This window comes from Lissotriton helveticus, chromosome 4_1 (genome assembly GCF_964261635.1).
Source record: "Lissotriton helveticus chromosome 4_1, aLisHel1.1, whole genome shotgun sequence".
NCBI classification, from domain to species: domain Eukaryota; kingdom Metazoa; phylum Chordata; class Amphibia; order Caudata; family Salamandridae; genus Lissotriton; species Lissotriton helveticus.
The window spans coordinates 1,621,776,110-1,621,800,867 of NC_136063.1; the positions used below are offsets into that span (position 1 = coordinate 1,621,776,110).

A 24,758-nucleotide genomic window follows, 5' to 3' on the forward strand; every position below is an offset into this window, starting at 1 on the left:
GAACATCTTGTACACTGCTCTTCGCTAGCCTATATCTCAATCTCTCCGTCTCTATCTTATAGGTCCCCCTGTAGGATAAAAGAGGAGACAATGGTGTAATTTATGTGATCATCTGTCCCAACAGCAGTTCACCCTCTTACTTGCTCCCATTTCCTCACAAGTAACTCTCTGCCTCTTTATCATCCTGCAGGCCAGCGTTTTCCTCAACTCTTACCTCTGTATGCCACTCTCTGCCTCATCCTTCTTTCTTTCCATCGTAGATCACCATATCCAACTCTCTGCGCCTGCAGAGAATTTCCCTCGAACTCCACTCACTTCCTCTCTCTGTAGATCCTCCACTCCCCCCATGGGTCACAGTTGTCCTCTTTTCAACTTAGGCCATCGTATCATCCAAACCTTTTCCTCTGCAGGGTACGTTCTCCTTCACCACACAGGTAATTCATTCCCTGTAACTCTGGGTAACCCTCCTGGTTAAGATGCATGGCATCTTAACTATCTCTGTGTGTATAATATTTTGACATTCATAACAAACAGCAAGGAAGAACTACAAAAATGTATTAAAAAACTCTATTCATGTTAATGGTATTTCTTTTAAAATCATAGATTGTGTATATCAAAAATGCATAAACAATAACAAATTAATCAATTATTACATTACATTACTAAAAAATTAGCCATACAATATTAAAAAATAGGGGAAGGGGAGTGGCAATCAATACTTTCTCGACTCGCGTTTCGGCGTTTAAGTAAACGCCTTATTCAGGAGCCACAAATTGTTTCTGCAAACAGAAAAGATTCCTGTTGCTGTTGCTAAATTGTCATTCAGTTAAAACCAAAAAACCGCTCTCTTTTTCCACCTGCCTCACGTGAAATTCTTTTTTCTCAGAAATGTGAATGTAGGCGCTGTATTCAAGCTACACACCCACACGATAGATATTTGTGTCGAGGAAGACTGAAATCTTTAGATTCAGGAAGTCGTTCTCCCGTTTCTACTTCTTGCTCTGTATAATTCGATAAAAGCTGGTAGCAAAGATAATACGGCGCTGCAGATGATGGCTGCCGGCGTTCCGTGACCGTTGGAAAAGATATATTTTCCAACGGTCACGGAACGTATAATCTTTGCTACCCGCTTTTATCGAATTATACAGAGCAAGAAGTCGAAACGGGAGAACGACTTCCTGAATCTAAAGATTTCAGTCTTCCTCGACACGAATATCTATCGTGCGGGTGTGTAGCTTGAATACAGCGCCTACATTCACATTTCTGAGAAAAAAGAATTTCACGTGAGGCAGGTGGAAAAAGAGCGGGTTTTTGGTTTTAACTGAATGCCAATTTAGCAACAGCAACAGGAATCTTTTCTGTTTGCAGAAACAATTTGTGGCTCCTGAAGAAGGCGTTTCCTTAAACGCCGAAACGCGCGTCGAGAAAGTATTGATTGCCACTCCCCTTCCCCTATTTTTTAATATTGTATGGCTAATTTTTTAGTAATGTAATGTAATAATTGTTTAATTTGTTATTGTTTATGCAATTTTGATACACACAATCTATGATTTTAAAAGAAATACCATTAAAAAGAATAGAGTTTTTTAATAAATTTTTGTAGTTCTTCCTTGCTGTTTGTTATGAATGTCAAAATATTATACACACAGTTTATTTCCCTGTCCTATGAACTATCAATTCTGAACAGGGGGTACTTGTTGTTCACATTATCTTAACTATCTCTACCTGCAATTCGCCTTCTTCCTCGCAGTCTTCCACCACAGGTAGTCTCCCGCGCTCCCGAAATCACTCTTGCCTCAGCAGATTACTATCTTCCTCCCTACACTCTTCCTACCGGCCACTCTCTCTCTCACTTACTTCACCACAAGCCACCCTCTTTAAAAGATTTCAGAGACACTATTAACAGTTTTGGCCAGCCTAGCCTACTCACTTTGGACACTGACTGTAAAGGGAATCTGGTGGTTGGGGGGTGGAGGAGAGAGGAAGGCTGCTGGTTCTTGGTTCAAAGTTGCTACAACAATTTAATAGTTACCTTCACAATGAGACAACCTTTCATCATTCTGGTAACCACTATGCAGCATTCAAAACAATAAGACAGGAACATCATGGGATATGCAGGTTTCTCTTTGCAGAAGATGCTGCTCATTAAAAAGCTAACTCAGTTCTTTGCTACTAGCAACTGATAGGAGGCAAATGGATAGTGCTGAGTAAACTACACAGATTGGAATTGTATTGTTTTTAAAGTGGGCTATAACTGATATGTGCCCCATCTCGCCAACAGCAGGTGACACTCTTGCACACTGCCCTGTAACCACCCGCCTGAATACCTTGTTTCTTGCCCACTAATATGCAAATGCTGAGATGCAAAATACAACCCTGCACTGGTACTATTCTGCTGGCAATATGGTCTGTCATGGTATGCTATGTTGTAACCAATTCTGTCTTTGATCTTTTCTTGTCAAAAATGATATCCGTCCGACAATGCAATTTATTTACTGGGTAATGTGGACACATACTTTTCTTGTCCGGGAAATGCGAGTTAAGTCTGAATTAATGTGGGTGACAATTTGCCTGTTTGAATGCGAGTTTAGTTTATACTGCTATATATACAAAGGCCATATTGTGCCCGTTGTATATGTGCATGAACAATTTGCATAGGCTGCTTCTGTGCTGTTACTGCTCTATGTGGCAGGACAACTTGAACTGATGATGCACTTGGTAGCAGTTCTGTGTTATTTGTTGAAAATTAAGTAACCCTTTAGGATACATAAAAACTAAAACCAATGTGTCGATGTTATTGCATGCAGAAGAATTTTGTTTAGTGATCATTGGCAATTTAACTACTCAATGTGTAAATTGGGGAACGACTGAAAGACTAAAGACTTATGTTAATTTAAGTATTTAGCCAGAGGGTCTATGTTAAGCCTACACACACAAGGCAGTGACGCAGTCAGACATCATTTACATATTTAATGTGTCGCTGGTAGATTATCTGTGTCTGCAGCTCTTATAGGAATTCAGCGAAATTCGCTACGCTCTGGTTGTTCTACCTAGGATTTCTTTCTTTGACCAGTCAGTTTAAGTCTTTGGCACAATTCAAAGAAAGGTGGTACACATCTGCATTAAATTTTCTCCTTTACTTTAGGAAGTTTAGTACACAATGAATGGGCGCTATCCTCCTTTTCCGTATAAAGGATTTGGGTAACCCAATCAACCTTTGTAGGCATGGGCAATGAATAGTACAGTGTAAAGATTGTCTACAAGGGAATTTATTTAAACTCTGGTTCACGTTATTTATTGTTTAATCTCGTAGAGTTATGTCATGAATGATCTAACTCACTGTGTGTCCATAGGACTACTTCATTTAAGTACAAGAGGAAGAAGCACACGGAAAATCCTATTTCTTATGAAAATATTTTATATTTTATATTTCATAAATATATTGAAGGGGATACAATAAGTGAAAATATCTTAGGCAAAAAGGTCATGAAAGGATGTATAAACAAAATAAGCAAATCAATTCATAACACAACATCAACTCCTGTAAATCAGAGGAGAGCAACTTAAATCCATCTATGTACAATTGTTCTTCTTCAAGAAATTATTTTCTTTGAAAGATTATGATCAAGTCGATGTTTCGGTCTTTCTGGCTTGTGTCGGCACTGTAAACTTTCCAGCAGTCCGCAAACAAACCTCTGCGGACTGCTGGAAAGTTTACTGTGCCGTCACAAGCCGTAAATTTATACAGAATCATCAACAGCGATTTTCCTTCATTGACGTTGGATTTCGTGATTTGGATCATTTGAGAGTCCGAGTAAATAACCTACAGGCAGATTTTGCAGTCAATTTTAATCTCTCAAATCTTTGACAATTTAGCAGCTCTGCCCATACTTTGACTTTGAAAGGGGTTCCCTCTGAATATTTGCAAAATATAACTGTCCTGAAGATGGTCTTATAGACAAGTGCCAGAAAGACCGAAACGTCGACTTGATCATCATCTTCCAAAGAAAATAATTTCTTGAAGAGCAACAATTGTACATAGATGGTTTTAAGTTGCTCTCCTCTGATTTACAGGAGTTGATGTTGTGTTATGAATTGATTTGCTTATTTTGTTTATACATCCTTTCATAACCTTTTTGCCTAAGATATTTTCACTTATTGTATCCCCTTCAATGAATTTATGAAATATAAAATATTTTCATAAGAAATAGGATTTTCCGTGTGCTTCTTCCTCTTGTACTTAAAAGTAGTCCTATGGACACACATTGATGACATAACTCTATGAGATTAAATAATAAATAACGTGAATCAGAGTTTAAATAAATTCCCTTGTAGACAGTCTTTACCCTGTACTATCCTCCTTTTCCAGCACCATCAGTGTTCAATACAACACTCACTATGCAGCTGACCTAGGCCAACAGGTCTCCCATATTTCTACTACTCTCCTTGACACTAGGTAACCGGGAAACAGGTTGGTCAGGCACTGCTTGGGATTGCCTTTCATGAGTAATTGATGTTTTGCTGAGTGCAAACAAGGGACGTCTCTGGGATTAAAAGACATGAACTGATTCACTATAAATCTGTTCACGTGGTGTTCTATACAGCAGTGGTTCTAATAGGTTTGTCATGTAAGGAGAAACCCAATGCTAGAGATGCAAATACCCTGAGGCAGATTTTGTAGACCAGGCCTGGCTACGCCCTGTATTCTAGACCAATCAGTCTAAGATTTTGTTGGAAATCTGTTGCAATTAATTTCTTACTAGCCTTGGGTGTGTCAAGGAGATCCCTCATTTCGTTATGAGATAAACTGTTCTAGTATTGTTATTCACTAAATTAGAATTGGAAGGAAAAGGGTGTGGAGACACTGGTCTTTGTGTGGATTCAGGATATGATGTTCCCTAAGGACATGCCCAAGACTTTTGAAAGTTCCAGGCCTGGCCCATGGACATCTGGGGTATTCTACAGGGTCATCTCTAACAGAAATGATGACACACACCAGAGGGAGTGGCATAACTGAAGCTGTAGATCTGTCAATTTTATCTACCTCTGCTGGGGTTTAGGTGCTGAAGGCTGTTGATTATGACTTTGGTTGCAGAATGCCCAATTGTCCTGCTGAAGTTATGAGACTACGGACAAGTCTTAGAAGGAAAGCAATTTAGCCCTGGGGGGGGTTTCTTAACACTTTGTCAGAGTTCTGTTCATAGTAGCAGTCAACTGTGAAATTGGATTTGTTGAATGAATGACTGGCTGTGTATGCCATGCCTATTTTTTGTTTCAAAAAGATTTTTTTAAAAGCTTGCTTGATTTGGTAAGCAAATATTTGCCACCCCAGTGATATGCAATGAACAAAAAGAGATATTCCTACTTATGATTGTAACTCTAAGCTCTATCCTTACAATACCCCAAAACCAAACCTTCACTCCCCTTCCTGTCACTTAATGGATAGAGATTCACAGAACCCTAACTTGATGCCTGAATTTGAGAGGATCGTGACAGAACCCTGGTGATAGGAACCCATTTTTTGCAATGCACAACAAATGCTTTAGTTAGGCATCTTGTAGCCGATCATCATCAATGCATATTTATATAAAGTGGCCTATCTAAATAATTAGATGCTTTACTGGAGAATGTTATATAATATTACTGACTGCTAGGAAGTTACTAGAATTATTATCTTGCCTTGAAGAGATACTCTTATCGTATTAAACCACAACAGAATTTTAAAACTTAACAGAACACTACTGGTATAAGAAGTAAACATACGGCTATGAATAGTTACATTTTAATAGAATATGCAGGCTTGGGCAATTTCCAGTTTTAAAATATCACTGCAGATTTACTACAATGCCAGTGAAACAGCAGTAAGACCTAGAAAAATAAACCAAAAAAGGACAGCCTTTGTACACACTACAACTGGAACATTGTAATACATGTGGACACACTAGAACTATTTTAGCTGTACCAGTGGAAGCATGAATGGTAACATAGCATAATGTTGTTATTTCTTTGTTATTGTTTCTTCTAGACTTTGCATCAGTTGATGAGAAGACAGATGTGTCGCCATACCAATAAATGGTCAACTATACATTGTAGCAAACCACACATATCTACTAATCCCTGAAGAATGAAACAGATTATTTTAGTTGGTATATATTGCAAAAAATATGTCTTCTTCTAAGCTTAAGATGCTTTGCCTTTTTATCTTCTGAATGGGGAGAGGAATAAGCTGATTGGATTTATGTTAATGAAATTTTCTAGCATAAGTACTTTTATTTTGGGAGAAAGAATGGTGGTTAATACACTATATTGAAGATTTGTATACTTAGAGGGAAAATGTGAATATATTGTGTAGGAGGTAAAGGTTAAAAACATGATCTAGGTAAACCCCCAGAGATATCCACACACATTACACCGCCCAATTAGTTATCTTGATACCTTGTCAACAAGCTAATATTTCGCGTTTCAGCTACCATCTAATTTTCTAAACTTGTGAAAGAATGTTTTTTTAGAAATAGCCCTGTGAGAAAAACTAGATGGTACCCTGGGGTGTAACTACACACTAAGGCACTAAAGTCCATGACATGGGCATAAAGAAAACCAACCCATTCCATCACTAATGAAGCTCCTTGTTTTGATGACAGGGGATGACTAGGTCTTCTTTCTGCCCAGTGTGAATGCGAGAGTTAAGTGTTCCTTTGCCGATCCCAGAGTACCTTTTGAAGATGTCCTTCCTTCCATTTGACATGTTTGCTGTATTCTTTTACAATGTTTTTTATTCTATTTTTTACTATTGCCATTGTCATTCTTACTACGCAATTTTTTATTATATGTGCTTGTTGTTGACTGTACGTTATGTAGTTTTCTGTGTAAAAAAAAAGGAAATATGTGTTGTAATTAGATCCAGGCCCTTGCTTCTGCACATACGTGTTAGAATCTTGACAGTGGAATGTTTCGATGTGCAAGGGGCAAAGGTATACATAGAAGCTGCTGAGGTGTATATTGGCAGTTCCCACCAACCGATCAGTGGCTCTTCTTTTTCTTCAATTAAGCTCTGTACACTCTTTGCTAGCAACGTCTCGTATCGTCAAGGATCAAATAGTTCTTTTGTCTCTCCAAGGGTCAAAAACATCTTCGCAAAACATCTAGGTGCACAGCCGACTTGGCGGACAGATCATCAAATGACCAAATAAATTATTAGAAAGAGTAGAACGTCAAAAAAAGTTAAAATATGTGATTTGGGAGTCTATTAATTGGTTATACCCTGATGGGACAGCGTTAGCTACCATTTTTAAGATTAAAATTGCACGTTAATAAACATTATGGGATTTTTCATATTTCTCTTCCCTCCTGTTGGGAGTTTTCCTCCTAGTTTTTGGAAACACTTAGAATTGAGGGCCAACTGACTTTTCATGGCACTGTGATAATTATTGGATGACTGTTATGTTTAATATGTGTATTAATGAGTGTGCCAGCATGTGCATTTTCTTTTGTAGATTGTAATGTGCATGTTCTTGTTATTATTTGTATTTAGCTGCTATGCCTGTGCCTCTGCCGTTTTCTGGTGTTCCAACTTAATACAGGAGTTTACTTTTCATATTTCATGGATTTCATCATTACAATTTGGTGACAATGATGAGATTCTTTGTGGATGAGGGGTTACCTGTGTAAATAATTAGCGATAATGGAGTACAGTTTGTAGCTAAATTGGTTAAAGAATATTTCTGTAAAATTAGTGTAAAGTATAGGACCACATCATTGCACAATCCTAGTGGGATTGGCATGATTGAGAGATTTAGCAGAGTACTTAAGAATGCCATTTAGCTTGCTACCAAGAATGGAGATGAATGGGAGATGCAGATTTTTAAGACCCTGTAGATCAGTGGTTCCCAAACTTTGAGCCGCGGCACCCCGGTGCGCCATTAGGGGTCACCAGGGGCGCCGCGCACGATGTGGGAAAAATTGCCTGCGCTGAGGAAGGTTCTAATCGTGTACTATTGTAATTTTAGAATGTGTGCAATTAACAAGTGATGCGTCTTTTGACAGTGAATATTAGTTAAATGACACCCAGCTGCGGTGCAAATCATGGTTTGGCCCAGGAGCACACGGCCGCCATACGTGCTTCCAGGTAGCCTACACTTAAGCACAGCAGACTGTGGAGCGTTATTGCCGCCCGTGTTCTACTGTGCAGAGCTTCTGAGAACCCTTCACAATTTACACAAATTAGTTGTACATAAATTAAAATACTCCTTGCTTAATGCAAACAAGCATTTGCAATGCAATAGGTCTCGCATTAGGCAAAGTTTGAGCTTTTAGTATTGTAAATGGCATTGGCTATTTTTTTTTGCAGTAGTTACGTTTTGTTTTTATAAAAAGGGACATATAAAATATGTTGCATATTGACATATAATGATGCAGCCCACCTATGACTTATGCAGCAGCAAAATGGAGCAGCATTGAGATCAGAGTGCAGCTCTGGAGGCCACATGTCCACCCACATAAGAAATGTTAGAGGTTGTCCACTGACAAGTTTCCGAAATGGCGCCACCTCCTCTTCGTAACTGAATAATAAACAGATACAGAAAATACACACCACAAGCACTGCAATTTGGCAGCTGCGGCGTCTTCTGCATGATTATAGCCCCTCCCCTCCACATAATTCATCACTTGCCAAATAATGTATCACTTGCCACATAATTCATCGCTTGCCACATAATTTATCACTTGCCACATAATTCATGACACATAATTTATCACTTGCCACATAATATATCACTTGCCACATAATTCATCGCTTGCCACATAATGTATCACTTGCCACATAATTCATCGCTTGCCACATAATTCATCGCTTGCCACATAATGTATCACTTGCCACATAATTCATGACACATAATTTATCACTTGCCACATAATTTATCACTAGCAAAATAATTTATCACTTGCCACATAATTCATCGCTTGCCACATAATGTATCACTTGCCACATAATTCATCGCTTGCCACATAATGTATCACTTGCCACATAATTCATGACACATAATTTATCACTTGCCACATAATTTATCACTTGCTCTACAATTTGCAGATTTTAGCAAAAGCAAACATTCCTTTGTATCTGGAAAGGATCAGAAGTTACATCCTTACGGTTCCCCTACTTTCACTTATTGTAATGCGGTATTTAAAGCACATGCATGCATGTTCCCGTCCATATAAATCCCATTAACGGTTTCACCCATCTTATAATATTCCGACTGCGCATTTTCTACCTGGTGCGCCATACTCTAAAATCAATCCTTTGTATAGTTGACACTCCCAATCCATATATCTTAATACAGACATAAACACGTCATATTGTCAGTTGCCCCAACTCACGTTATTGTTATCTACCTAGATATAAATGTACACGTTCTTTCTGTCACTGGTATTAACGGTTTTCCCCAACTCTCTTTTTACGAACTGCACATTTGTTTGCTCCCAATTGTCACTATTACCTTATGTAAGTAACTTCCGCGCTATATAAAAAAAATGGATAATTAAATAAAAAATAAATACCGCAAAACATCCTCGTTACTCTGCCGGCCTGCGACCAGGAAGTCAGGCAGGCCGGCGCGACAACAGGAAACAGGAAGTAGGAGGGCGGGAGCCTACCCCGCCTCCCACGGAAGAGCCGGAAGAGCCGCGATTGGTTGCAGCACCGGAGCAGGCAGGAGCCTACCCTGCGCCCGGTGCCGAAGAATGGAGGAAGAGTCCTGCTGCCGGTGAGTGGGGCTTCGCTTTGTGGCTGGCCTGCGAGGGCGGGAGGGGGGCATGTGTGGGCGCGCGGCGGCGGCCTGTGTATGTGTGTGAGCGTGCGTGTGTCTTGGAGTCTGTGTGTATGCGTGTGTGACTGTGGGGGAGGAGGAGGTTGCCTGTCTGGGTGCCTGCGTGTCTGTGTAAGTGTAAGTGCGAGTGCGCGCGCGTGTGTGCGTGTGTGTGTGTGTGTGTGTGTGTGTGTCTGTCTGTGTGCATGCATGCATGCGCGGTAGGCTGGGAGTATGGGAGGGCGGCGCAGGACGGAACGTGCGCGTTCGCGCACACCAATCCAGCCTGGACTGCGCTCGTGCACCTTCTCGTCCGTCCTTCCCTCGAGACAGCTAACTATACGTCTCCAACCCTGGAAGCATCCTTTGGATGCTAATTCCAGGGCGAGACCTAAAAAGGGAGACATGACAAACTTGTGACCGGCAAAGCCCGTGTGATTATGCTGGCTGCTGTTCCTACACTTTGTTCGTTTACGCACCAGAAATTACGAGACAGATTTTCCAGTGGGGAAACTCGCTGAGTCGTTGGAAATAGGCGACATTGCAGCCTGGATTCGTTTCCCGGGACCAAGTCTGACCCTCAGCCAAGGTCAGGCACGAAGCATGTCATTATTATTAGTGTAATAATAATAACCCTTTTCCTTCTCGGCCTCAGTGAAAGAAGTTCCCCCTTTCATCCCTCCGTATATTTCAGGAGTTTGCCACTGAAGTAATGTTATGGCCAGAAATACACACATTCCCTTTCTAAGCAACAGCACCTCCTCCCAGCTGGCTCGTGTGACCCTCATTCCTTTCCCGAAGGGTAGATTTGTTCTGCCTCTGACGTCCCCCAATTCAGATTGGGGGAAAGTTGTGTTTTCTGAATGATTTGGCGCGTATTGGACGGCCTCTATCCCTGATGCCAGGGATCAAGATGGCAGCGTCGGGTAAGGACATCAGCACGTTTCATTCTCTAGTAGTGTCCACTGCTTGCCCATGGCAGCAGATTTGAGGCTATAGGGGCCTTGGCCTGGGCAAGGTTCACCCTCGCTGAGAAGGATACCTTACTGTGCTACTTCTTGCTAAATCAACATTCACAGAGTATTCTTTAAGATGCCGTTATCTCCAGTAGCACGTGCTCAGGAGAGGTTTATATATGAAATATATATTGTCACAACAGTGAGTGCTCGTCTATTCTGCTTTGCTGCTAGTAATTACCACCATTTTCCCTTTTGCTGGATTCGCTCCCCACTGCCCCAGGAAGAGACACTTGCGCTAACAGGCAAAATGGCACGAGTACAAAGTTACAGCTCTTTACTTTACTTTCAAAACGTTTGTTTCTTGTGATTCGAGTACATATCAGTGTGATTCTCCTCAGGGAAAAGATGTTGTTTGGTGGTAATGCGCATGGAGTGCAGCATGTCAGCCGTGATAGCAGAGCTCAAATCACACCCTCCTATGTTTAAGTTTATTCTGTCCCTGCCAGGACCATCACATTACAAGACAGTCAACAAGCCTCCCACGTGCAGGTTAAGACTGTGTTATTTTGTCTCAACATTACGAGCTGAAGGCGGAACTATTGCGAGGACTCAGATGACGTAAAACTCAGAGGCTGGGTGTTGCAAATGTAAACAAATTCCATATATAAATCAGTAATATAAAAGAAAGCGGACGCTGTGCAGGCATGCTTGCCAAAAGTTAGCCGTTGCACATGAACAGGTGCACACCACGCGGCATATGTGGTTTTGTGACAAAGAGGGTGGGCATGTGATGGAGGCTGTGCAACAAGTGGCATTGTTAAAGTTCTCAGCTGAGTATTGAAAAGGGGTCATCAGGTGTCCACCGCTGATCCCTTGCTTTGCAATGTGAGCATGAACTAAAAAAAAAAAAATCTCGTTTTTTTTTAAACCGTGTTTTTTAATCTTTGGTGCAGCTTTTTGTGTCATAGTTAGTATCAAGGGTAATGCCTCTCAAATAAAATGAGTATTTTCAAACTTTATCTACAGTCACACACTGAGCCTGAGGCGATGTCAGGACGAATATTATCTCGTTACAACAAATTTCTAGATGGGCCCTCATTTACAGGAAAAAAAGAATATATGTAGATCGTTGGCCTGGCTCTTGAAATGTGAGATAAGACATGCACCACTTATTTATCTGGAACTGGTACTTCCACTGCTCTGAAGCTACTTCTTAAAGCTGAAGTTGTATATCACCTAGAGAAAATGTAGTGTTATGAAACCACTGGATGCGCTTACATTTTCTCCACTTTAGGCCAATTCCGAAAAGCTCCCCTTGAACTTGGGATAATGATTTTGGAGCTTATTCTGAGTGGTCTAGCGTGGTTATTTCAATTTTATTTTTGGGTTAATTACTGCTGCACAATTACCATTTTTACTGATTGTTGAAATACCTTCATCAGCTTCATTCCAATTAACCTCAGGGCCAAAACTGAAAGTATTCCCGATGTCTGGCTTACATCCTCCCACCGGTTAAAAGAAAAAGTGACATGATGGGGAGCCACGGCCAACTGCCAAATAGGTCAAGGGAATCCACAGGTTGAATCCGCGCCTGGACCGGGCCCGGGCCCGGGGCCGTAACCCCTGGTCCTGACGGTACAGCCCCTAGTATCCAATATTCGAACTCTATGCTGCATAACTTGCGCCCACCGTATGCGAGTAACTGCTCTAAGTTTAACCCTGCACTTGCCCCAGGACCTTCCACGCATACCTGTCCTTACTGTAAGGCTATTATTCCTATTATAACCAAAACAACCAACTCCAGGAATAAGAAAACCCAGAAAAGTATCTTGATTGCACTTACCAACGCCCGCTCACTCGGAAAACATAGACAAGACATAGCAGACCTGGTAAAGGACAGGAATATAGACATACTGTTCATGACTGAGACGTGGATGGACAGTACTTCTGACCCAGACTTAGTCATCGCGGTCCCAATTGGCTTCAAGGTTCATAGACTGGACAGACAGCGCAAAAAAGGGGGCGGGCTAGCTATCATCGCTCGCGACAATTACATCGTCAGGACTTCCCCAATTCCCTCTTCAACTTGTGAAGCCATGCAATTTGCTATTAAATTATCTCCCTCTGATAATTTCAGAGGAATACTTATATACAGACCACCTGAAGCACGCTCCGGATTCCTTTCCGATCTTAGTACCATCCTGGAATCCCTAGCATTTGAAGAATCTTTAACGGTATTGGGCGATCTTAATTTTCATTTAGAGAAATTAGATGACAGGGACACGTCTTCCCTTCTTTCAGACATGGATACCCTTGGGCTCCCTCAATTGGTCAAATCCCCCACCCATGACGGCGGTCACATCCTGGACGGCATCTTCTCCAACCTAGAGGATTTTCGCATAACTGATATCCTCCCACTCACATGGTCGGACCACCACGCAATTCTGGGCATAATTACTACCAATGAAGCCCCAATTGCCAATGAATCTACTTCCAGTCGTGAACCTTTCAAGGCCTGGAAAGATATAGACAGTTCTAGTCTAAAACCTCTACTTGATAACTCCCAGCCCACACTGTCCACTGATCCCAACATAGCTACCAAGCAATTCCAGGATTGGCTGGGTCTTGCCACCAACTCACTGGTACCCCTTAAACGCGTAACCAGAAACAGATTGGCCCCCTCCGCTCCTTGGTTTACTGAAGATCTTAGGAACCAGAAACAACTTTGTAGGAACAGGGAGAGACACTGGCGGAAGTCATACAACGATGACAGTAAAACCCGCTATAAGGAGATGCTTGCCAAATATAAAGCTATGATCACCAAGGCTAAGAGGAAGTACTTTAGCGAACTGATAGAGCAAGCCAAGAACTCTACTAAACAACTTTATGACACTACCAAGCAGCTAGCAGGAAACTCCCCCGATCTAAACCCCCCTCCCTCTCAATTCCTTTGCGACGCATTGGCAACCTTCTTCTTCACAAAGGTCAATGATATCTACGCAGCCTTTTCTGCTAACACCAATAATCCCCCAAATACCACAAACTCCACACCTCCTGTGTTCTTATTTACACAGTTTAAAGACATTACAGTGGCCCAAACAGCGGACATTATCACTACTATCAAATCTGGTTCAGCCTTAGACCCATGCCCTTTTAAAATTCTACCTCCAGTCATGGATTCCTTGATACCTGTCATCACCCATATCTGTAATGATTTGTTTAGATCAGGGATCTATCCGGACATACTAAAAAAAAACTCCTTAAACCGCTCCTAAAAAAACCACATCTTGACAAGGATGATCTGAAAAATTATCGACCGATAGCCAGTCTTCTATTCTTGGCAAAAGTTGCAGAAAAAGCGATGAATTCGCAGTTATCTGAATTCATTGAGGAACATCACTTACTTGACAGTACCCAATTCGGGTTCCGTAAGTTCCATGGCACTGAAACTGCCTTGATCAAAGCCGCGGGTGACATTCGAGTCATTCGAGATCAAGGAGGAACAGCAGTATTAGTGCTATTAGGTTTATCTGCAGCTTTCGACACGGTCGACCATTCGATCTTGGTCGATCGTGTCGAAAAAATAGGCATTCAACAGGCAGCCAAAGACCTACTGGCATCCTTTTTGTCAGGAAGAACTCAGGCTGTTACCCTGGGAACATTCCAATCGACTAATCTGTCTCTGCCATTTGGGGTCCCACAAGGCTCATCCCTGAGTCCGACACTTTTTAATATCTACGTGTCGGACCTAGCCAATATTATTCGAGCACATGGGATGAGCCTAACCTCATATGCAGATGATACGCAGTTAGTCCTGGCCATTAAAAATAATGGCAATGCACTACAGTGCTCGTGTGCTGATGACGGCTAGGGGTTCGTCATGACCGCACCCGCGCTGAAATCTTCAGCACGGGAGCGGAATCGGCCCAGCATGGAAGGGGTTAAAGAAGGTATGTTGGCAATTGGAGACTGGATGGCCTCCAATTGTCTAAAACTCAACTCTGAGAAGACGGAGGTGGTCATATTTGGACAGCTCACTCCAAGCTGGTCCCCCGCCTGGTGGCCCGCATCTTTCGGAACCCTGCCTAAACCTGCCCCTAAGGTAAGGAATTTGGGAGTAGTTTTTGATGATCACCTCAACTTCGTTTCTCATTCCAACCAAATAGCGTCCTCAGCCTTTCATAAATTGCGCCTAATAAGGAAAATCATTCCCTTCCTTCCTGAAAGCGCCGGGAAAACCCTGGTTAGTTCCCTAGTGTTGTCCACATTGGACTATTGCAACGGTCTATTTGCTAACGCTCAGATCAGGGTAATCAACAAAATGCAGACGATACAAAACGCGGCAGCAAGACTCCTCGCCAGAATTCCCAAACATAAGTCCGCGACCGATACAATGATAAACCTCCATTGGCTCCCAATTAGAAGCCGGATCAGGTTCAAAACTCTGTGTATCGTATACAAGGCACTGCATAAATAGGGACCTCAGTTTTTCAAAGAACAGCTGATTCCCTATTGTCCCCCCAGATTACTGCGATCCACCACTCTCAACGATCTAGTGGTGCCTCGTACCAAGACGGCCTCCTGGGGAGACTGTCGGTTCTTGGTCACGGCCCCAAAACTGTGGAACACCATACCCCAGTCAATTAGGACAAGCACCTCTCTCTGGTCCTTTCGGAAACAGCTAAAAACCTGGCTGTTCAATCAGTAATATCTTTATATACACATAAGCAGTTGGAGAATATGTTGCAGATGTCGCAGCGCCGAGACGCCCACGGGCATTTGTTCGCGCTTAATCAAATGTCATAAATAAACAAATAAATAATAAGTTTGGGAACCACTGCTGTAGATGTATAATACCACTTTCCATAAGCTTTGGAAGCTTCCCCTTTTGAAATTATGAGGGGAAGAGGAGACAGGACTAAATGTAATCCTGAATGGTTGATACAGGCTGATGATTCCACCATATTGGTGGAGAAGGTAAAGGAAAATATTGTGGCTAAACATCTAAAGAACAAACAGATGTTTGATCGCAAGAGAGGATCTGAAAAAGTTGTGATTACAGAGGGTATGTGGGTCAAAGTCCAGAAACCATAGAAAGTAAAGAAAGGTGAGTCTAGTTTCTGATCCTTTGCAAGTTACCACGGTTTAGTGAAATGCAGTGTTATTAAGTGATGGTAAAGTATGGAACCTTAGGAGGTTGGCTTTTTAAAGGAGTGATTGCAAGTCATGGAATACTGCTGGTGGCAGTGGTAGGGCAAGATTTGAGTTGGATGAGGAATTAGGTCAGGAGACCAATAGTGATTTGGAGTCAAGTTACAGGAATGATTAGAGTGGAGGATGTGCAGTTGAAGGAAGATGGAGTTACTGAGGAGGAAGTACAGAGAAGTGAAGAAGTTTTGATCTGATCAGGGAAGTATAGAGGTTGTGGAGTCTGAGGATGTTGAGGAGAAGAGTGGTGGCAGAGAGACCGTAGACTCACACCACAGTGGTAACACAGGCGCTCGAGTTAAACCCAGGCGGGTGTGTGATTTTGTGTGTGAGACTGACTTTTAGTGTAATTATTTTAGATCGGTTTTCATGTATTTAAAAGGGAGAAGTTGCGTTATGATTGGTATGTGTATTAACGCGCATGCATTTTCTTTTGTAGCTTTTGCATGTGCATGTTCTTGTTATTATTTGTATTTAGCGGTTATGGTAGTGCCTCTGTCGTGTTCTAGAGCCTACAGAAGTTAGGACCGATAGATGCAAGGAAAGAGCAGACAAGACTGCGTCTGGTGTTCGCTCCGCATACTAATGTTCCAATGTAATAAAGGAGTTTACTTTTCATATCTTATGTACTTCAACAGTGCAATGATTTATTGCATTTTGTTATGATTTCTCTTGTGTTGAGGCCGCGCATATTTGTAGAATCTTACTGCCCTAACGTTCTATGGTTACGTGGTGTTCCTCGCGACCATGGCAGTTTGACAGTTGCTGCTGGCTGAGGCGTGAGGGACGCTGGGACTATGTGCTGTGAAGAATAAACCTACTGAAATTGTTCAGAGGGAACTATGCCGCGACCTGGAGTAGGACACACATCCAAATCAACACTCCCACTTTTGTCTCTCATCCATGCTTGAAACATCAGGGTATTGGGCTTCCGCCCACGAAAGAGCTCAAAGGGAACTTTCTTCATGGTAGAATGAGGGGTGAGACGGTAGATGGTTACATGCTCTATCACCTCAGACTCCCAGTCTTTATTTTGAGCTCAGTCAGCGAAGCACGTAGTCAGCAGCAAAGAATCTATGTGTGCCGTGGCACAATAACTGTGGAACTGCAGTCAAAGCAGCTATGCTGAGGGGTAAGAGTGTGAGAGAAGTGACCCCCAATGCGCCGCATTATCAACAAAGAATCAACATGTGCCGTAGATCAAACACTGAGGAACTGCGGACAAGGCGAACATACTGAGGGGTAAGAGTGTGAGAGAATTGACCCCCAACGTGCAGCATTTGCTCTTACCTCATGGCAGAGAGCGCCGTTCCACGCAGCTGATGTGTTAGGCACCTTTATAAAAGTTATTTGGTTGAGGGGTATGAAGATTGGTTGATGGACCCCCAATGCGACGCATCTATGTTTGTTCAAATGTAGAGGGCACAGTTTGGTGCTACTGCTGACAGATTCTGGTAGTTTTGCAGTTCCTATATTTGGACCTGGCGAGTCTGGAGCCAACAACGATTGTTCAGTTGCAGTCCTGACTGAACGTATTGCCGCTTGTCAACTGAAACGGTTAGTCTGAGAGGAAAGCATGTGAAAATTATCACGGCGCAGCTGTCTGAGACACGCCTCCGTGGGAGGAGCTACATTTCTTAAAGCAACAAACGTTCATTGTCGGTTACCAGGCATTTTCATCTTCCTTAGTCTCGCTTGCCGTATTTTGGCAAATATAGCAGTCTGTGAGGGTAAAGAGAATGCTGATTTTCAGTGCAGACCTCTTTTGCAAGTCTACAAGCGTTTAAGAACCTTCATTTTTATATAATTTGGAAAAACAGCCCTCCAGAACTTTTTCTGCCAGAGTGTGCACCTCAGTATTTTACTTCCCTTATTTCCTTTTCATATCATACATTGAAACATGCATGTCACAGCTTTGGATGTCACAGCAGTCTCTTCTCCCCCACATTTTCTCACTCAACCTGGTAGCCCTAGCAGTGAGTGGGATGAGTGGATCGACATCTTCGACAATTACCTGTAAGCGTTGGATGCTCAGGATTTTAGCTCAAGCAAGAAAAAAGCGATCCTACTTACCAGTCTGTGTTAAGAGGGACAACACATTTTCAAGTACCTCCCAGCTGTCACTAACGAACGAGGCCAACCTATTGAAGACATCTATCAAGAAGCACGAAAAAGGTTGGAGAAAAGGTATGTGCAAGAGACAAATGCTCTCATGAAGAGGTACAAATTCTATACATCAGCCACAGAGTTAGAGAATCAATTGATGACTTTGTTACAAGACTGCATGAACTCGCCCGCAAATGTAGATTTGGTCGCATAGCTGAGAAGATGATAAGGTATCAACTGATTGTGCAATGCAGAAGCAGAAAGACTCGAGAATGGTTGTGGGTTGCCATGGATAATGTCAAGAAAGAAGGATCCCACTCTAAAGGATGCCATTGACATTGCAAAGATAGTAGAAGAGTCAGAGTTCTGTATGAAGCTGATGGATCGTAGAGACTCTAAAATTAACAGTACTGGTGAAGGGGAAACATTTGATGTAGAGGGAAGTGAAGGGGAAGTGGCTGTGTCCACCAGATTTGGTGGCAAAAGTAGTAAGACCTCTTCTGGAAGCAGGCTGTATCCCAGCAAGTTTGGCAATAAAGATGTGTAGCAAGTGTGGTAGCATCACACAGCAGATTAAAAAAACTGCTGTGCCATTGGCAAAGAGTGCAGGAAGTGTGGCCGTAGTGACCATTTTGCTAGAATGTGTAGAGATGTCAACAAAGGAAAGGTGGCCATGTTGACTGAAGGAAACAAAGGGGTCCCTATAGTTTCACCTATGGGTATGTGCAGAAGAATTTTTTATGTAAGCAACCACTGACCTCTCAGACCATCAAAAAGTGCCACAGGTAATTACCTGTGGCACTTTTTGATGGTCTGAGAGGTCAGTGGTTGCTTACATAAAAAATTATTTTTGCACATACCCATAGGTGAAACTATAGGGACCCCTTTGTTTCTTTACATTTCTCTCCTCGTCCCTTATCGGATTTTTTGAGGAGACCTCCCTCTCTTTTTGATTTGACATGTTGACTGAAGGGACACACTATAGTGAGTGCTTGTCTAGGCCTGACAGAATTGTTTGTGTTGAACTTTCCCAAATGTCCACTCTAGCTGGTTGATCGTGCACCTTCTTCCAGAATTTACCACTAGAGTCACCATAAAAGTGTTACACTGTATCTTTAAAGAAGGCTATCCCAATGTTCTTATAACAGACAATGGCATACAGTTGACTTCTGGTGAAATGTGTGCATTTTTGCGCCATTGTGGGATTAAACATTCTCTCACTGCACTTTATAATCCCCAATCCAATGGTATTGTAGAGAGAGCCAACCGTATGATTAAAGGTGCCAAAGGTCTTGCTCTTGCCAATAACATGGATGTTGATGAAACCTTGAACGAAGTAGTGTGGGCTTACTGTACCACTGAAAACACTAATACTGGTGTTTATCCATTTGTTGCCATGTGTGGAAGCAAACCCTCTACCAAGCTAGTACCCTCTTGGGTCAGAGAGTTATTGGAAAGGAAGTGTGTGTGCGTTGGTGACACATCTAACGTTGGTAACGCTGTTCCAGAAGGCTACGCTCTAGCCAGAATGGATAGAGTTGGTCGTAGAGGTGGAGGCTTGGGTATCTTGTATAACATCTCTGTCTCCTGCCGTATTGAAACCCTCTCCTCCCCCTCGGATCCTTTCCAGGCTTTGTTCTATTCCCTAAATTCCTCTCCTTCGGCCTCCTTTTCAGGCCTCCTGATTTATAGGCCCCCAGGCCCTAGATCGGGTTTTTGTCACAAGTTACTTAGTATTTTAGAGCCTTATTTTGGTAGGTCTAACCTGACGATCTTAGGTGATTTTAATTTCCATTTGGAGGATTCAGGTTCTAGCGACACCGGATGCCTGGTGGACTCTTTAGCAGCATATGGTTTTTTGCAATTCGTGCACAGCCCCACACATCAAGCAGGGCACACACTGGATGGGGTCTTTTCTACTGATCCTCGATTAAAAACGGGTCCCCCCATCCCTCTGGTGTGGTCAGATCACCTGGCTCTCCCCCTTGAATTAAAATCTTCCTCTGTTTCCACGGGGACATGTCCCCCCAGGAGAAGGGAACCCAAGCGGAACTACAGGAACATCGCTAAACACACCTTGGCCCCCCTTATGTCTAACATCAGGGTAACCCCTTTAGCGGAGGCCCATGATGCTGCATTAGACCTTTCTAATGCCATCGCTAGAGCAGTAGACCTCCTAGCCCGTTTCCTATGGTTATTCTGCTAGGAAACGACCCTCAGCCCCATGGTTCTCAGAGACCCTTAGGCTTCTCAGACAGGACTGTAGGAAGCAGGAGAGGCTCTGGCGAACTGGTTGGGATTCCAGAGAAAGGGAAAAGCACAAAATCTTGTTGAGAAAGTACAAGAGGACGATAATTGAGGAAAAGCAGGCCTACTTCTCCAACCTTACGGCCTCCCTCACTTCATCAAGGGAATTGTTTAAGATCGTGGATTCCCTGTGTACCCTACATACTCCTGACCCTGTTATTGGGTCTCAAGAACTGTGCGACAAGATCTCGCTGTTTTTTCACACTAAAATAGCTGATATTTACACCTCTCTGGAATCCCAAAGGGACCTACTGGATCCCCTTCCCCTCCAGATTCCATCTCCTACGGACTGTCGGACAATGGACTCTTCTAGCACTCTGTCCAATTTCCCTCCCCTAACTCTCCAGCAACTGGACTTGCTCCTGAACAGGACCAAATCTGGCTCTCCACTGGACCCCTGCCCCCTTAGGATTCTGAAGGATTGTAGGGATGTTCTTTTGCCTCTCCATCTTGAAGTGATGAACCTTGCCATAAAGGAGGGCATCTTTCCAGTGTCCTGGAAAAAGGCAGTGGTCAAGCCTCTGCTGAAAAAGTCATCATTGGACCCGGAGATTTTAAAGAATTTCCGTCCAATATCACTGCTGCCGGCTCCAGCAAAAATGTTGGAAACTCATCTCAATTTACACCTAACTGCCTTTCTTGATTCTACCGCCCTCCTGGACTCATCGCAGCATGGGTTTCGGAAGCACCATAGTACTGAGTCGGCCCTCACTGTGGTCGTAAACAATATTCGCACAAAGGTTGATCAAGGGCAGACGACTCTATTGGTCCTGCTAGATCTGACAGCAGCTTTCGGCACCCTATCTCTCTCAATTCTAACATCCCGTCTTAGGGAGATAGGGGTAGAGGGCTCTGCACTCAGTCTGCTGTCTTCCTTTCTCAATCAGCGAGAGCAGAGGGTCAAGTTAGGAGAGTTTGTGTCCCCCTTCTAAACCTGTGTGTTGTGGGGTTCCTCAGGGGTCGGCTTTAAGCCCCACCCTTCGATTCCTCTCTTGCCATGGACCAGCAGGTAAACAGAACGATCTCCACCTGCTGGGGTGTCATTAGGACCCTGAAGAAAATCACTCATTACCTCTCCCTGAAAGCCCGTAAACAGACTGTAGTGGCCTTGGTTACCTCCCGGCTAGACTATTGTAATGCACTCTACTCGGGCATTAACCTAGGCCTGATACAACGTCTGCAGACTGTTCAAAACGCGGCAGCTAGATTTATTCTTGATGTTCCCAGCCGTTCATCTGCTACTCTAGCCAGGAAGAGTCTGCACTGGCTTCCGATTCAGGCCAGGATCTCCTTTAAGATCCTATGCTTTGTCTACGGGGCACTATTTGGAGAAGGCTCTGAAGATATTCGATCTCTCTTAGCCTCCTACACTCCCTGTAGAAACCTACGCTCCGCCAGTAAGAACCTTTTGATTGTTCCTCAGGCTCGGAAAGTCAGGTGGGGAGGAAGGGCCTTTTCGGTTGTGGCCCCTAGGTTGTGCAACACCCTTCCCCTGGAATTAAAAATACAACCCGTCATCGGTCCCTTTAGGAGGGCATTAAAAACATGGCTTTTTTCAGAGGCATATCCATAAGCTGGCTCCTTGTACACATATTTTGGGAATTGTTTCTGTTAGGCGCCTTGATGCCCACGGGCTAAGTCTGCGCTTTATAAGATTGCCTTCATTCATTCATCTAAATCAACTTCTGCACCCACTCTCGTTCATTCTCAGTCAATGTCCCACACCAGTCTTCAAGCGGGAGATTGGGTTAAAGTCAGATCTGGTCGTTGGGTCAAGGGTGCCTGTAAATTCTGTGGTCTTTTCCAAGTTAAAGAAGTTCACCAGTGGCATGTTGTTTTGACCAATGGGGAGAGGTGGAATCTATGCAGAGTAGCCAAGTAATGCTCACGAGACAATCCACCCAGGACTAGTGTAGGTAGAGATTCTTGTTTAGGTTATATTTTGGCGCACGATCACAAATTATTGAACAGTTCTCGTTCTTGTGCAGAGATGAGAGCACCCAGTCCCAGTGGTGACAACTTGGGTGTTCGCCAGAGTCACAGTGATGAAAATCAAGATTTACAACCTTCCCAAACCACTCAACGTTGTCAAAGACCCTTACGGGTCAAAGGGCCTCCTCACCACTTGCAGGATTTCCTGGTGGGCTAGTCCTTCTTTTTCTGAGCTAGCATTCCGTTTCCATCTCTCTGCTTCTCCTGGTTCTACACCTATTGGCCTCCACTCATCCTTGCTCTTTCTCATCCTCTCCTGCACCTCTATCTTTTCTTCTGCTTTCGCCGTCTGTCACTTTCCTCTCTATCCTTGCCTATTGTTCTTCAGTGTATGATTCTACCTGCGTATAGAAGAAAAGGGGGTATGTTATGATTTCTCTTGTGTTGAGGCCGCGCGCCTCTGTAAAATCTTACTGCCCTAATGTTCTATGGTTACGTGGAGTTCCTTGCGACCTTGGCAGTTTGACAGTTGCTGCTGGCTGAGGCGTGAGGAACGCTGCAACTAAGTGCTGTGAAGAATAAACCTACTGGAATCCTTACCAGCCTAAGTGTTTTTCATGATTACAACACATTTAAAAACAAAAAAGTCCAATGGCCAAGCAGATTACTTAAGCAAAATACGCTCCATACCCTCCATTCGCGGGTTAGGAGCAACTGAGCCAGAGTTCACAATGAAACTAATGGCAAGGAACAACATTTCAGGTACAGTGCGATTAAAACAACAGGACCACAGCCAATTTGCATAATTTATTCATCCCAGGATGCTTCGCTCATTCTAAATATTCGTTCGCTTCGGAGAACATGAAAGGCTACATCACGACCAAAACCCAGGTGGCGATCTCCCTCTGAAGCAAAAAAAAAAACCACAAATAAAAAAACAACCTCAAGTTGCTAGCGACTGATACGGACAGCAATCACTTAGGACAATCAAGCGGTAAGTACAACCGCCGCCAACCGTCAACCCAAGCCTCGGTTTGTGACGCTATCACGGAGAGATCCCCTCCCATTACCTAAGAGACGTATCGTATTCGCGCTGCCTTTCGGTAAACGGCGGACTCCGTCCACATCCGCCCGTAGTGTGATGGCCGCCGAGCTAACCTGCTCCAACAGGGCGTCGAGAGTGCACAATGACACGCATTTCCCATCCTTTGCGTCACTTGACTTGCGCAGCGCATGCGCCTTCTCCGTGCACAGTATCGAGAAACACTAGAGCGCGAACAAAAAAACCTTGTTTCCCAAAATATCTTCTTGCAACGATACGTTAACTTGACAGTGGCGACTACCATATTATGTGTAATCGTCACAACTGTTTCAATATATACAAAAACTCAAGAGTTTCGAAAGCACGCCTTGGACTTTCAGAGACGGATATACTTATAGAAGTCTAACATCCGTTCCCCGGAAGAGAAACCTTAAACGGCAACCACGCCCATTTACGCGCTTCAGATGCGCGAGAACATCTGACGAGTTTCGAGAGAGTCGTGGTGCGTCTCCATTTTGAACTCTGTGCGAGAACCGCGGGCTTTGAACGTCTGTCGCCAGCTAGGGCTTTCTGTTTCAGCGCATCACTGCCCGGTTAGTCATGGATAACGCCCAAAGTAGCGCGGGCAGCGTTCACGCTTTTTGGTGCAACATCTGCAAGGTGGCGTGCGCCTCTGCCGTGAACCTGCAGACGCACTTTCTGGGCTCCAAGCACAAGATGCTCGAGAAGGCATTGAAAGCACATGGGATTGTTAAACCTATGACTTCTGAACCCGCTGGCCCCGGGAAGGTACCCGATTGCGCTATTACTGAAATGGACTCAAGCTCTGCGCGGACCCTGGAGGAACAACTGGATGGGTGTCGTAGCACCGAACCTGCTGTGGGTCTTGAGTACCTGTTCGAGTATCGTTCGCAGGGTAGTTATATGTACTACGAGTGTGTACTGTGCAGCTGCGAAGCTGGCCTCACTAACATGTTCATGCACGTTGTGGGTGCGAAACACCGGCTGGCTTATCTCACCAAGCACCATCCCGAACTCGCCGAAGTAACGGGCCGCGGCTCCGAGCTGCACAAGAAGCTTAAGCTACTGGCCGCGCAGGTGGAGGCGACAGACGGCCGCAAAAAGATCACTGTGGTGACAGACGCACAACTGCTTAAAAGAAAGTACGGAATAGACGACGAGGACCTCGGGCCATATAAGTCGAAGCGAATCGACTTTACCAGTGACGACTTCTGCGTCGAACCGGCAGCCCTACCTGCGACAGCCGCTACTAACCCCGGCCCAAGCCCATCCTTTCAGGAGCTGAAAAGGGTTCATGCCGAGGCTGCTAAGAAGCAACAACAGGTACCAGAGAAAAACGACGATGGCTTTGCTTCCAAGAAGGAACTGCTTGAATACCTGCGG

The 24,758-nt window shown here is 43.6% G+C and overlaps 1 protein-coding gene across 4 annotated transcripts in view; it reads right to left on the reverse strand.

Annotated features, from left to right (window-relative positions):
• LOC144829287 (THAP domain-containing protein 1 B-like) overlaps positions 1 to 23,553 on the reverse strand; it is a 125,723-nt gene extending 102,170 nt beyond the window's left edge. For 3 of the 4 annotated variants that reach the window (XM_078688248.1, XM_078688249.1, XM_078688250.1), the window contains exon 1: positions 23,383 to 23,553. The gene's annotated coding sequence lies outside the window, so the exon portion shown is untranslated. Of the gene's footprint in view, positions 1 to 22,502; positions 22,824 to 23,382 lie in introns of those variants that run through there. The other variant, XM_078688251.1, reaches the window with a different exon arrangement.
• Positions 23,554 to 24,758: the final 1,205 nt, after the last annotated feature.